Below are 14305 nucleotides of genomic sequence, written 5' to 3' on the forward strand. Positions count from 1 at the left end.
CTCTAGACTAAGCCAGAGCCAGGTGACCTGTAACTGTTCCAAGACTGATTTAGTTACTTTAATATCATATACCCCTGTCTCTGCTGAGAATACCCAACAGCATAATGAGCAACAAATTTTGCCCTACTACTCCTCTTTAATCTAAATCTAATTGTAGCCCAGCAGTAACCATCTCCTTAAACACCGCTTCTTGTCTGTCCTGACAAAAAGAAGGGCATGTACGCTTGCCTTTTGATTCTAATTTAAATTATTTTAGGACATCTGTATCTAGGGAAGGCAAATAATTTTGGAACTACATTAGCTAGGGGTTTTTTTGTAGGCTGCTTTTAAGATCATGCTCCCTTTTAGTTAAAATACAAGCAGGTACTGTGAACTTAGATTTATCAGTCTGCCCTTTGACTGACCTTTTATCTTCACTGTGGTAATATAATAAAGAGATCCTTTGTGCTTATCTAAGTAAGCAAAGTGTGTCCAAACTGTAAAAGCAATAATAATTGTCTCTTGGCTATATGTATATTGCTATATAGGCCCATTCATAAAGATATGCTACAAAACTCGGTGAAAGATTTGAAAATGACAAACAATTATGAGTTCTAAATTTCTTGATTAAGATTGGTTATCAGGCTTATAGTATATCCGTGCTATAAATATGATTTTCCTCATTTAAAGGAGATAAATCAAGATGCCCAGCACTACTTAGTGGTTCAGTAAATTACACTACATCATAGCACATATCTTGGACAGAGGCTAAAGCAAAGACTAACTTTTCCTTTCCTATCCATTAGGAAAAGAAACAGAATAATGTAACCTTTTCTAGAATGTAACAGCAAACAAGAAAAATAACTCAGACACTTTCTAATTCAGAAGTTCACCCAGTTATGGATTTCTATATCGTTGCTCTCATCTACGGAGTCTAGCATTTTCTATTATCTAGGCTGGGTTTTCTGAGCAGTCTGCCTTCTATCTATAGCAACCTCATAGCTTCATGCTTATTAAATAATACAGAATATTTCTATAAGAATATATGGGTCTTCAAAGAGTCAAGGTTCACTTGTAGCTTCATYTGAGATACCACGACTCTCACCCTGGTACGTAAAGATACTATGGTATGTTGGCTATTGTTGACAGCAGGTAAATAGTACCATTTGGGTGGCAACTATGCCAGATCTTGCCCTCCTGAACATCTTGACTTCTCTTGGCTTTATGTATGAAATAATAGAGTTTAGCCAAGGTTGTTCTAAGATACTTGAAGACCCTCCATCCAAACATCAAAATCAGCTGTCTTGCTCTGCAAGATTGTATAGAGGCTCCTTAAATGACAATATTCAGTCCCAAACGCAGTGTAAGAAATATCATGGGGAGGCAAAAGTTGCTTGAAAGCATCTCCCTATGCCCTCCTGGTGGTGGCTGCAAGCCAAACTCTGCGGTACATATCATGGCAGTTCGCTACAGCCTGATCTTGTGAAGAGAACCACAGGTGTACCTTAACTCTAGGTATATTCTCTTGATTTGACTGGGGTCTCCAGGATTTTATTTATATTTAGGATTAAGTCCCAATAGTTTAATTTTTTTTTTTGTCCCTGTAAAGATCCAGGAGCTGAGCTTGCTGTCCATGCTGGTAAACACTCGGGTTAACATCAGGAATTGATAGCACAGAAACTTTCCAGATCAAGATGGCTCTGGAGTTACCTGGTTGTCTTTGCTCAATCAGTGACACAAAGTGTTCTCTGAGTCTAGGGTTTGTCTCTGTATGGATTTGTAAATGCATCAGGATCCTTTTTCTTCTTTCACTTTCTGTTACTAATGGAAGAGAAAGCGTCATTCTGGATCTTATACATTCTATTTCACAGAGCTGTATCATTCCTTATGTTCAAAGTCAACTTAAATTAAGTATTTATTCAGATGTCCTTTAGGTTTTCCAGTACAAAACAGTCAGAGATATGTATCTGGACTACCAGAGCTCAAATCTCTCATCAAAGGCACAGCCCTTTTTGTCAAGGGTTTAAACCTCTTCTTTCACTGCGTGCTGTTCTGTAACTCTCAGACCAAGGTCAGAGGCAGCTTCTAGACATCAATTTTGACTCTTTCAGCAGGGCTAAAAGAAACTGGATTCTTCTGATATTCCGTTCAGGAATCTGTAATAGCTCGCAGTGATAGAAAGTCACAGCTGTCTTAACAACACTTTATGTGTTCATTCCTCAGAAGGTCTAAAGGCTCACAGCTGTACCTGTTACAGCCTCGCAAGCCTTCCTCCTCTGTGCAAACTCTGTTTTCAGCCAGGAGAAGTGGTCCGTCCTCCTCCCAGCATCTGTCTCTGATTCTCTGCATGAGTGACTCTCAAATCCCTGTTCTAGCAAACCCAAATAATTTGCCCTTTTCCAACCTCTGAACTCTTATGGCTGCTTTGAGCCAAATCCAAACCATAGAAAAACTACTCCGTCATCGTGTGGATGAAACTGGTTATTTTTCACATGGTCCCTTTAGTTTAAGTGATGTAACTGTTTTCTTTTTCTTAAGCAACTTCTTTATTTTCTCTGGATTTAATTCTCTGCGTTCAAGCAGGAAGTTAAACAATCTCAAAATGAAAAAAATGAATCACATAATATGCAGAAAAGACAAGCTGGGGAAATGTTTGTTATCACATTAATGTCTTACCTGTGTCCCTCATGTGAGTACTGAAATATCGCAGAGAACAAACCAGTTTGGAATTTATTTTGAAATATGCATTCTTATTCTCTTTCTTCTATGCATTTTATTTTAGTGAAAAAAAAGTCAATGTTTGTATAATATTATTGCAAAATGTCTCTCTGAAGTAGTTAATTCTCATAGGTGTTTAACAGTTTTCTATTGCTATTATCTTACTGAAAGTACTTTAGCTGAGGTGTTTAAGTTATGCTTCAGCTGATGCTGAAGATAACTGTATACAGCTGATAATCAGCTTATGAATTATGTCCTTCTGAAAAGGATCTTTGTGGCTGATTGAAGTGAACCTTGACTTTGTGAAGACAAAAGGTATTCATTGGCATTCTTGGCTGTTTTAGTTCTCCTGACCACAGCTCTAGATGACTTCTAGCTGCTGTAGTGGATCCCACTTTCCTTTTTATCTAGTTCCCAACACATGTTTATATAGGCTTTTTCTTTCTTCATAACTGCAAAGGGGATAATAAGGATTACTTAAGTGAAATCTTGATTCATTTCAATGAGCAGGAGTTTTGATACTGAAGCTCAAGATTTAAAATGAGAGATCGTTTCTTTAGCTTTCAGATTAGAATCCCAGAAACCCTTATTCTTTCATAGTCTTGTTGATACCAGCATGAACTTTACTGCTGTGTGACTACTTATATTTTTAATATTAAGGATACGGATAAGCTTTTTATAGAATTTGGGCTGTGAATTATTAGTATAAAATAAACAGTTGGTGTAAAGTAAACAAACTAATTGGAAACAGGTATCTCACCTGCCAGAGAAATATAGCTCCTCTCTGAGGTGAAACCATCAATGTAACTTGTGGCTGGGGTCTAGTTCAATCAAAAATGCAAGAGAAATTTAATAGAATGTGAAATAACAAAAAGGATTCTGAAAATTGACAAGTGTCATGTCCTTGAATACCATATATTAAAGTACTGCGTTTTTCTCTCATAAAACTGTTACAAATAATCGTCTGGAACTCTTTTCCTCCTGAATGCTCCTTTGGGGAATTCAAGCAGTGCAGTGCAGAAACAAACCTGACAGATATGTTCCTCTCTGGGGTTCCTTTACATCAAGTTTCTGTCAGAGTAACTGTCTTTTTTTGTCAGGAATTTAGTTAAGGACTCCTTAAAAGTACTGTTGCAGTTTAACTTGTTCCCTTTCTTCCTACAGAAATGTAGGACAGCAGTCTCGATGGCTTCTAGACGGCTGGTTGTTGCTGTGAGATGTGAGAATACGAAGTCTTCAGTACTGAGCTAATGTGCCTGYATGTTTGTGTTTGGCTGTGCTGCCACCTTGAATTGTTGCTGCCTCTTGCTTCTCTGGTAACTGTTAGGGTAGAGTGGCCAAATCTGGTAGCCCGACAGAGGCGAGGCAGCCGCGGCTCCATGCCCCCGAGTCCAACCAGTAGCGAGGCTGAGAATGTATTCCCAGTAGGCACATACAAACACATGTATACAATACATGTATATATATATATGTGTGTGTGTGTATATATATGCACAGATCAACCCAGACAGACACACACAGCACTCACACAAACAGCACCAATGGCCTCATCCTGTTCCCCTCTCTGGATGATCAGGATGAAGGTCCATGAGTGGGAGATATATATACATACGTGCAATGTGGATCCCTCCAGTTGCTGGACTTAGATGCTCGGTCTACCCAGTAGCTGCACCTGGATTCCTGGTCTTTCCAGTTGCTGGTGCCTGGACATATGAGCCCCTGAGGCCTGCAGCCCCACTCCAGTTGCTGGTGCAGCCCCCGTCATGCACACGCGCACATGCACACACACAAAAACACACACACACACACACACACACACACACTGTGGATCCCCCAGTAGCTGGCCTTGGACATTCAGTCCACCCAGTAGGTGGTCCTGGATCCTTGCTCTSCCCAGGTGCCTCACTCCTACAGTGTGTATGTACACACATATGCACACACACACACACACACACACACACACATACCCCCCCCCCCCACAGGGGTCTCATTTGAGCCCAGACCCTATGGTTTCTCTGGCAGTTGCCTGGGACTCCCCTGGTCCCTTCAGTAGCCAACTCCTCCTGTGGTCTCACCCTTAGACACACATACACACACATATCTGGCACCCAGGCCACTTAACCTACTCTCAGGCTAGGCCAGCTTGATATTCATGAGCCACCAAGCACTGACTTACACACCCTCACTCGCTCCAATTGCTGGCAACCCAGACACACGGGCCATGTGATCTGTGGTCTGATTCCAGTTGCTGGCACTGAGACCTCTGCACACACACATGCTCATGCACATAGAACAGAGAGTCCCTCACCTAGGAAAAATAGTTAGAAAAGGAATTAACAGGAAGACAGGACAGACTGTGCTGATCAGGTGCAGGACATGGCCAGAGAATTATATTGACCAGCCACCTGTTTACATGTAATGGGCCCTTTTTATCCCGTTATCCCTCTAGTTTCCCATGTTTGTTCCTCCCCAAATCACCTACATCCCCTTCTCCCTTTCTCCACCTATGGTTCCTCCCCTAAACATCCCATAATAAGTACGATCTGGAAATGCTCTTCTTCTGCATCCCATAATGTGTACCATCCCGCTAGGCAGTAACTCCCTCAGTTGGAAAGGTGCTCTGGAGAGCTGCCCCCACTGGCTCTCTTGCTGGGCTTCACACCTGGGCGATGGGGCTGGTGTTCACCTGGGTCAGCCCTGGCAGGAGCCGGCCAGGATGTCCATCTCTCTGAGTAGGTAACTTGGGTTTCCCCACTTGAGTTGTTCCTCTGTGCTCCTCTGTGCTCCTCTGTGCTTGTGGAAGAGCCTTGGATGGGCTGATCGCTGTCCTGTGATGGGTCTGGTGGTGGCTGGGGCAGGGTATTATTCGGGTTCCCCCATCTGTCATTGTCCCTCTGTGCTCCTCTGTGTGTGTGCAGACAAGCTTTTTGTTTGTTTTTTAATTCATTTTTTTTTACCTAACAGTAACCACCCTCTTCCCTTCTAACTTTGGCTATGTCATTCCTTATTTAGATACTGTGCAGAGGAGCTTTTTATCACATAACCTAACAGCAACCATCCTCTGCCCTTCTAACTTTGGCTATGTCATTCCTTGTTTAGATTCCTTCATGAGCTTCTTTCAATTTCTACTTCAGTGTCACATTCGAAGTATAGCTGCATAATGCATACTTTCATCCCTTTATTTTCCTCACATTCCCCTTTAGTTGCCTGTATACCTTTCAAACCTTACCAAACAATACCTATATCTTTCAAAACTTATGTGAAACTCCAGCACTCTTTTCCTAGGTGCACAAGGAAGAGCTGTATATTGCAGTTCTATGTCATTCAAATATGGCTCAGTATCTTTTTTATATGTGTTCAGCCATACAAAAACATTTTATTTGCTGGAATATTTGTTATCAGAGCTCTCAAAGAGGGGCAGCGATATTTTTCGAGTTACTTTTATATGGGGGATTGAATTTTCAATGAGCAGCCTTCAAAGCTGGCTTGGCATTTTAGAGCATTACAAGCTCTGGCATGAACACTTGAGAGCGTAAAAGTAGTTTTCATTCTAATTACTGTTCCTGAAGTTTCAGCTGTTTAGACAGAAGGGTCATGGGAGCTGTAGAAAACTGAGCCAAATAAGCAGATGGGATCTTCTAGTCCAGCTGAAAGAACTACCCTTCCTGTGAAAGATTCAGACAGACAATTTCAGAGCTAGAAAAAATGTCCATCACCTGCTACATCTTTCCAGTGGGCATTCACAGAGAAATTCGGCAAAGAAGGAGAGACCACAGCTCAGTCAGAAGAGCTCCACAAGCCAAGTGCTAATTTCAGTGGGTATTTTCTTATCCTTTCAGGCTATGAGGAATTCAGATGAAGAAAGTTTGAGTAGTAAAGGCTGAACATCTGCTCAACAGAAATGATCCCTACAGGACAATAATTATAGAGGGAGATAAGATTGCACCAGTCCCAAGAATGAGAATGATTCTCATTGTTTTGTTACTTTATAGCATATGACAGCCTGAAAAATATCTCAGGAGCCAGAGGAAAAGACATGTTCCTTGCCTGAAATGCACACAATCCAAGTAGAGACATGCTGTGAAGAAGGGATGTAGGTGAAAGTATAGAACAGAGCAAGAAATACTGAGCTTAGAAGTACAAAATAACAAGTGAATGTGCTATAAGAGGGATGATAAAGTTAGTTTCTTTTTGCTATAGTCTGGATCAGAAACAAAAAGAAAGGCAGGCAAATCTGCACTAGCTGGTGGCGTGCTGCTATTGTACCCAGTTGTTGCTGTTGGAGTCTTGCTTCTGCAAGATGGGCTACCAACAAAGAAGAAATCAGCATAATTGCCAAGAAAATTATTTCCTGAAAGTGATTAAAAAGTGATTAAATGAGAAGAACGGTTCTGCATAGTGTTAAATGTAGCATAACTAGTATTGAGCACCACAGATGACAAATCTACCAACCAAAAAATATAAATAAATGTGAATTTAAATGTCGCTTAATCATTTCTATTTGTTTTTCCTAGATAGCATCCAAAATAAAAACTGTTCAGAAAAGACAGAGAAGTAAAGTGAACAGTCCAAAATCTGCTGCACTTGGGAGTGAGTAGCAAGATCCAAACACGGCTGTTTGCTGCTACAGGGTTAGGAAGAAGATGCACAAAAGGAAAAGGAGGATATCTTCAGGGTTCCCAAAATAAGATCTGCATGTCCATCTATTTTCACATGTGCCAGAGGACATGTGACTGAAAGATGTAGTTGCTGAACATCCTTACTGTAACACAGCAGCAGAGCCTGAGCTGGAAAAGGTGCTGCTCCTTTCATACCTCTTGTTCAAAGGACATTGGTGATCTGCCCAATTAAATGGAGTAATAGCAAACCTAATTTCTCCAGTGTCATCTTAAGTGACCCATATCAATAAGCATTTATTGCACTGAATTAATGAATAAATGGGCAGTGAAACATTTTTGGTGACATCGTTCAAATATTTAGCATGATGGAGGATCTCTAACTACTATGTGTGTGACTGCTAACTGCTGCAGCTGGAAGAGTCAAGCAGAAAAGCAGTGTTCACTGTAACCTTGTTGATGAAAGCTTTTCCAGTATTCTTCCTCTAGGCTGCAGTTCTCTGTGCTTGGTCTGCCCAAAATGGTTTTGGAAGGGAAGCATAGGTAAAAGTCCTTTCARGTATTTCCAATTACAGCTGCAGCTAAGTCACAGAACAGGATTCGTATTAATCCTCTGTTTTGGGTTGTACATTGTCCAGAAACAACTTAAAATCCTTTTGCATTTTTTGATCACAGATATATTCACTATTTCTGACTGTATGGGTTATTTGCAAGTGGGTTCTCCAGTCTGAATGGAGTAGGTGTTTCCTTTACCTGAACACAAAAATCCCAGTGTAGGAAATACTGAAACACAAGTATGAATTGAAGTCAGACTTGATTAAAGCTACACATATGGTTTTGGAGAGGATTCTGACCTATTGTAGTAGTTCATAGGGGACTTTCTTTCTATCACCAAACTCTCAGACTTTCATAAATCAATTGTAGGAAATGGGGCTTTGCCACAGTTTTGATAGTTAGAGTTAGTGACAAGATTTGACGGTTCTTCTTTTGCTATATCAGGGATATTGATCACATCGGATTATTTCTGTTTCATGCCTCAAAAGAGCTACAAGAGTCAGACACAAATAGTCATTTTAAAAAGTTAAAAATTTAATCACCATAATTATTTTTTAATATTCTCTTTAAATCTATTGCATCACTAACAGCTGCTTTAAATTTGTTGCAGCACTGACAGTGTCAGTGACAAGACTGGCAGAAAAAGACCATCTGTGAGAAAGAAAAGGTAAGTCATTCTTGCACTTCATAGCTGGCAATCATAAAAAAAACCCAGAGATGCTTATCCTTATTTCTCCAGCTTTGACAGCTGGACAAACATGCTGCGTCATATTACCTGACTATTGACAGTTAAGACAGATCAGGTCAAGCACACTCCATTGAATATGTCAAATACAATTAATGTTCACAGAAGCCGTAACTTAATTTTCAACAGCACTTACAGCATTGTACTTGATTGTGAAGAATTGAGACTGTTTTAATCCACATTCAGGCTGTCATTTATATTTAAAAGTCCTTTACTGCAATAGTTTTGTCGCCAGATGTGTTGCTGATCCCATATTTAAGAAGTTCAATTCCTGTTTTTTTACTTTGTGAAAAAATCTTACAGTTGTGTAGGTCAGRCTCTTTCATTTGCCTAAGTTACGGGGATTTCAGAGGGTGTTATTGCATAATAATAGGTGGGAGGATCTATTTTGCTTTGCACATTGATTCTGCAGTCTGTGGGGATCTTGGTTTTGCTGTGAGAACCTTCTCTCAGTCCCTGACCTGTGTGTGTCTACACTGCATTGCAGTCTCTGTTGTCATTGCTCTCTGTGTCTGAAAACTCTTACATCATAGCTGTCTAAGTCACTAAGAACCTGATCCAAAAGAGTATAAATCAGAGAGAATCTGTTTACTTACATGAGTTTTGGGTAGGGTCTGTGAGGCCCATGCCTGCTTCCAGTGAAGGGATAGAAGAATGTCTCTTAATTTGAAAGTGGGCAGGATATGGTTCTACATTTGGATTAAAAAAGCAGTGAGTCTAATGTAGAAGAAGACTGATTAATTGATGGTGCACAGAAAGCATTGCTGTCACTATTAAACATGACAGCTGAAGATGAGCACTGATAATCATAATTTCTGATATGAATAACATCATCAGTTAGAGAAGAGAAATATAAGAAGCCAGAGGGCTTCACATCTACTTCTTATTCTTTCTATTCAGCTACTATGCCATAATATGCCAAACCAAGCTCTGGATCTGAACTTCCGAATGAACTGGAGGCAAGTCTTCCAGTTCTGAGCTCCTCAGAAAGATTGCCCAGTCTTTCCAAGGCAATGCACAAGAAACAAACAAATAAATAAATAAAGGGGAACCCTCATAAGATTGTCATTCATTTCTTCAGAATAGTCTTTGGCCACAGGAGGGCAATACTGTTCTATAATAAATTTGACATGCTTTATTCATCAAAAATCTGTTTTTCAAACGGGTAGCTGAGGAAGGAATCAGACTGATCATGATTAACAGTCACTGAAGTCATATTGATCAGGAAGTGGATTTATGCCTTTAGTTATGTTATGTTATGTGCTAGTCTCCCCAGCACTGAGGTGCTTGGGGACAAGATCTAAGGAACTGCTGCTTCCCCATCCTTGGGTTTAGATTGCTACTGGTTTATGCTCTCCTTCCTACCAGACACTGGCACTGAACTGGAGACTGGAACAAAAAGGGGACACAGACAATATAGTAGTGATTATGGCAACTTCCCATGGTGCTGATGGAGCATGCTTTATCCCTCGTCCTGCAGCTGTTTCAAATTGCAGTAAAGAGAGTTTTACCTGAAAATGGTGAGAGTTTGAGAGCATGTGACTCTCTCACTAGGCAGTAAGAGTATTTATTTCCCAAGAGGTCAAGGATATGTCCTTCTTTAGTAGGACCCAGGTGTAGGAACAGGACCAAGACTTTTAACTTATTAGGTTATTGATTCAGGCCCTCTCTCTTAGTTGGCCAGATAAATCTTTCTGAAGAGCCCTCTAGCTTAACAGTTAGGGCGTTCTCCAAGGAAGTGTGTTGCAGATTTTAAATCTCCATAGCAGATGAGAGAGTTGAACCTGCCTTTTTCATAACTGTTGTTCTCAGATGAATCGGAGGTATCACTGTTGGGTCTTATGAAAGAAAGTGGAAACTGCCTCTGTGTTCTTAATGAAGGTTAATCTGATAGGTGTGCTTTGAGACTAGTGTACTTAACCTTTAAAGGGAGAGGAATAGTTGGTTTATATAGTCTGAGAGTTTAGTGTGAGAATGGTGTTCAGTGTAGTTAGAACTGAGATGTTTCTGTGAATGCTTAATACATTACTTAACACATTTCAAGTATTTAAATATTTATATGGAAATAATCTGTGGAACCTGGGTGCCTTCAGAGTTTGTAGACAGCAGGACTCCTAAAACTAACAGAAAAGAAGAGGAAAGTTTCTAAGGGCCAATTCTCTCATCTGTGTTATTAATATTCCAGGAATGGTCTTCAAGAAAAGTAGAAATCAGATTACGAGTTAGAAAGGCATATTTACAAAGAGGGATAGATTGCCAGCTTCCAAGGTAACCTTTTAGGTCAGCTGGAAATGAAAACATTTCAGAGAACGAATGCTACTGAGCTGCCCTTTTAGCTTCTATTTCTGAATAAAGGCTCAAAGAGGTCCTCTTCTGAAAGACAATTCCCCTGAGTGGTGTTTTTCAATCTGTAGTTCGCACAGTACTTCTGATGGGCCTGCAAAAGCTAACCGAGGTCCTATAGCTTCTCTTTAGAAGTTGCTATACTTCCACCAAATATGTTTAAGGATGGAAAGAACATTCGTGTCAGCTATATTTTAAATGTGAATTTCTTTAATTTGTGCTTTATTTTGTAAGTGTGCTTTCAGTTTCATTATCCAGAACATAATCTTTTGTTTTGCTAGATTAAATTTTACTGCTTTTATTTTTAAACTTGTCTCAGGTGAACTGAAGCAAAACTGACAGTTCTGAGGTTATTGCATTGGCAAGGAGGTAACAAACCCAAGGAAAATGGCAAGCCCTTTGGGGTGCTTGTGACCAAGCTGTCAAATGTCACCTTACAAGCTGCTGGAGTCATTTTGGGAGCTGGTGTTGTCAAGTGCTAGAAAAAGAGTGGAATTCCTTCTGGTGAGCATCAACCAATGTCTCTCTAACAAAGGGCAGGCAAAGATGATGCAACCCTTTATACAATGAAGTTTTCCCAGCTACTGACTGGGAGTTTCGGGGGAGGGAATCCACATTTTGCATTTAGACAGTTAGGTAAGACTCCTTTCATCTCATTTTACACATCACTTAATTTGTATGTACAGTGAAGATATAAAAGGTGGAGCCAATCACCCAAGTGTAATGTGTGCTTTTATATTTACTTCGGTAATTCCCTTTTCCAGTTTCCTCTCCAGGCCCTTTTTTCAAATCCCTTATAGGACTTTGAAATCTTATCCTTAAATATTGAAGACGAATCTTTGAATCACTGAGCGTCAGTTTTCTAACACTTTAAATGTGTGAAAATGTTCGTGTGATTCTGAATGTTTTAAAATGATTTTTAAATGATTCTGATATTATTTGTTCCTGAGTTCTTTTCTACTCTCCGCTGCATTTATATTCCTAGATGGATCTGCATGTAATGAATCTCATAAATAGCTGCATAATAGAAGGCACAAGCAATTGAATACCAGTTGAATATCAGCCCTTACAGTGAAATCTTTTCAGCTACAGAATAGCCTCTTACAGAAGGCAAGATAACTTTACTTTGCGGCCTTTAGGACAAATTAGCCAAAACACTAAAAAACACAGGGAATAATGCTCTGCAGGGGGATGAAGAACCTGGCCAAGCATTGGTAGAATTTTATCATTTTTTCTCCTTTTTTAACAGTCCACAGTGATTATTACTTCAAACACTTAAATCCATCCCACTTTTGAATGTTAGTAGGTTAAAAAAAACCCTTCTCTCATTGTTTTTATTATTTCTCTTTAATAGCATCAACTTATTTTTATAGCTAATCCTGGAAATATTTGCTGTTTCTTTATTCAGTAACTTAGAAGCCAGAAGATACCATTAGGATTGGCTCATCTGACCTCTTGTACAAGATAGACCAGAGAACTGAACTCCTTAATCCCAGCATCAATTCTTTTTCTTGAGATGGAGAACACAGCTTTTACAAAGACACTACATTTTGTTTGAAGACTTTCAGTGACAAAAACCCCACTATATTATCTGGCAAGTCTTTGAAATGCCTAACTACCTTCACTTAAAAATTGCATCTTCTGTCTAGCCTGGATGTAGTTAGCGTCAGCTGGCTGCTATGGGTTTTGGATGTGTCTGGTTAGCTGCTCAGAAGAGAGCACCTAAGAGCAACAACAAAGAATAGCTCATCTTGCTGCTCCTGCACTCTGATGTATTCAGGAGTCTAGCTGAACTGTCCCCAAATACTTCTGGTCTAAGCTTGGCAAGCAGACCAAATTATCTACACCTGGGTTTTGAAGGTCTACATTTTGAAGGTAAGTGGGACAGAAGTATGAGAGGCAGCAGCATTCACAAAGGCTAGCTTTTAGCCAAAAGTGTCCAAATTTCCTTCTGTCATCAGTGAAGATACAGTGATATCTCCTAGCATCCAGGTTAGAATATTTAAAGTTAGGCTTCTGTTTGCCTAGGCTCCTAGGGGACCCTCTGTAAATATCCCATGAAGTATCCACATTGTACACTCCTTTTCTGAGAGGTGTAATTTTGTTCCCTCCTTCTTTTGTTCCCTTTGGCTACGTGTGGGGGACTGTTTGAAGGAAATGTATTTTCAAAAAAAGATGGTTTGACTTTCATTGAAGAACATGTCCATAAAGAGAAAATGATTCAACCTGGAGGAGGGTAGTTTTCTGCCTTTTGTCAGATCAGTTTCCAGCTGGGGATGGTAGGTGCTTGTTTACTCTTGTACATAAGAGAACAGTTGTATTAATATAGGTCAAGAACATTTAAAGCACCTAATAATCAATTATATAAACTAAAATCACCTCTGACCTGAATCTGGAGAGATGCTGTGTTCCCTTTGTTAAGGCTATTGTTCTTTGTGAATAATTTTATCTTTTTTTAGTGTTTTATTGTCTTTTTTTTTTTTCTSTTATGCTTCCATCTCATTTGGTGATGAGAAAGCCCACTGTGTGTGGGGACTGTTCCTAAGCTCTAGAAAGATGATACCTCACTGTCACTTTCTATTCACATACACCAATGTGACATTGAATTTGGAAAAAAGTATTATTCCTAAACATTGAGGCACATGAGTTACAGATTTTTATTATTACAAAGAGTGTGCTTTAACCAGTCAGCCGTTCAACACAACACTTAAGAGAGCAGGGAGGTTTTCAACAATGTGACCAGCACATACTGGAGGGGCATAATTTCTCCTTTGCTGCCAGTCTCTGCAGGACCACTGATATTTTACAGTAAAAGTTTCTCATATCTTTGAGTCAGTCTTTAACAGGATGCTTATTAAATCTCAGGGAGTAGCTAAAGGTTCCTAAGTAGTGATGTGTTTGGCTCTAATGTATAGCTTTTACTTCAGTTATCTTTTCAGCTCATGTGCAGGACTATGCTGGTTGGCAATTGCTATCACCACAGGTAGGAAAAGAGAATGCTTGTAATCTGAGGAGGTGGAAAATTGTCCTGATAGTAAAATCTACTTGGCTGTCTTGCAGCCTTTCAGGGGTGTCACATGAGTCTTACAGTAAGAGACACTTCAATATGAGTTGGGATTAAGGAAAGATAAATAGAATTGACTATGTGAGCTGTCATCTTAGAAATTAAAAGATGAATGTTCTGTTGTCAGCTCTGTCACTGACCTGCTCTTTACCTTTAGCAAGGCCTTTCATCAGTTTTTCTCTTGCCCACGGTTGTCTACTTGAAGAGTGAGCCTTTTGGGACAGGAGCTCTGTCACATTATGTGATTTGGTTGTTTTTTTTGTGGCTTTTTGGGCCCCTCTATAA

The sequence above is a fragment of the Apteryx rowi genome, unplaced genomic scaffold (assembly GCF_003343035.1).
Source record: "Apteryx rowi isolate R43461 unplaced genomic scaffold, aptRow1 scaffold_22, whole genome shotgun sequence".
Taxonomy (NCBI): Eukaryota; Metazoa; Chordata; class Aves; order Apterygiformes; family Apterygidae; genus Apteryx; species Apteryx rowi.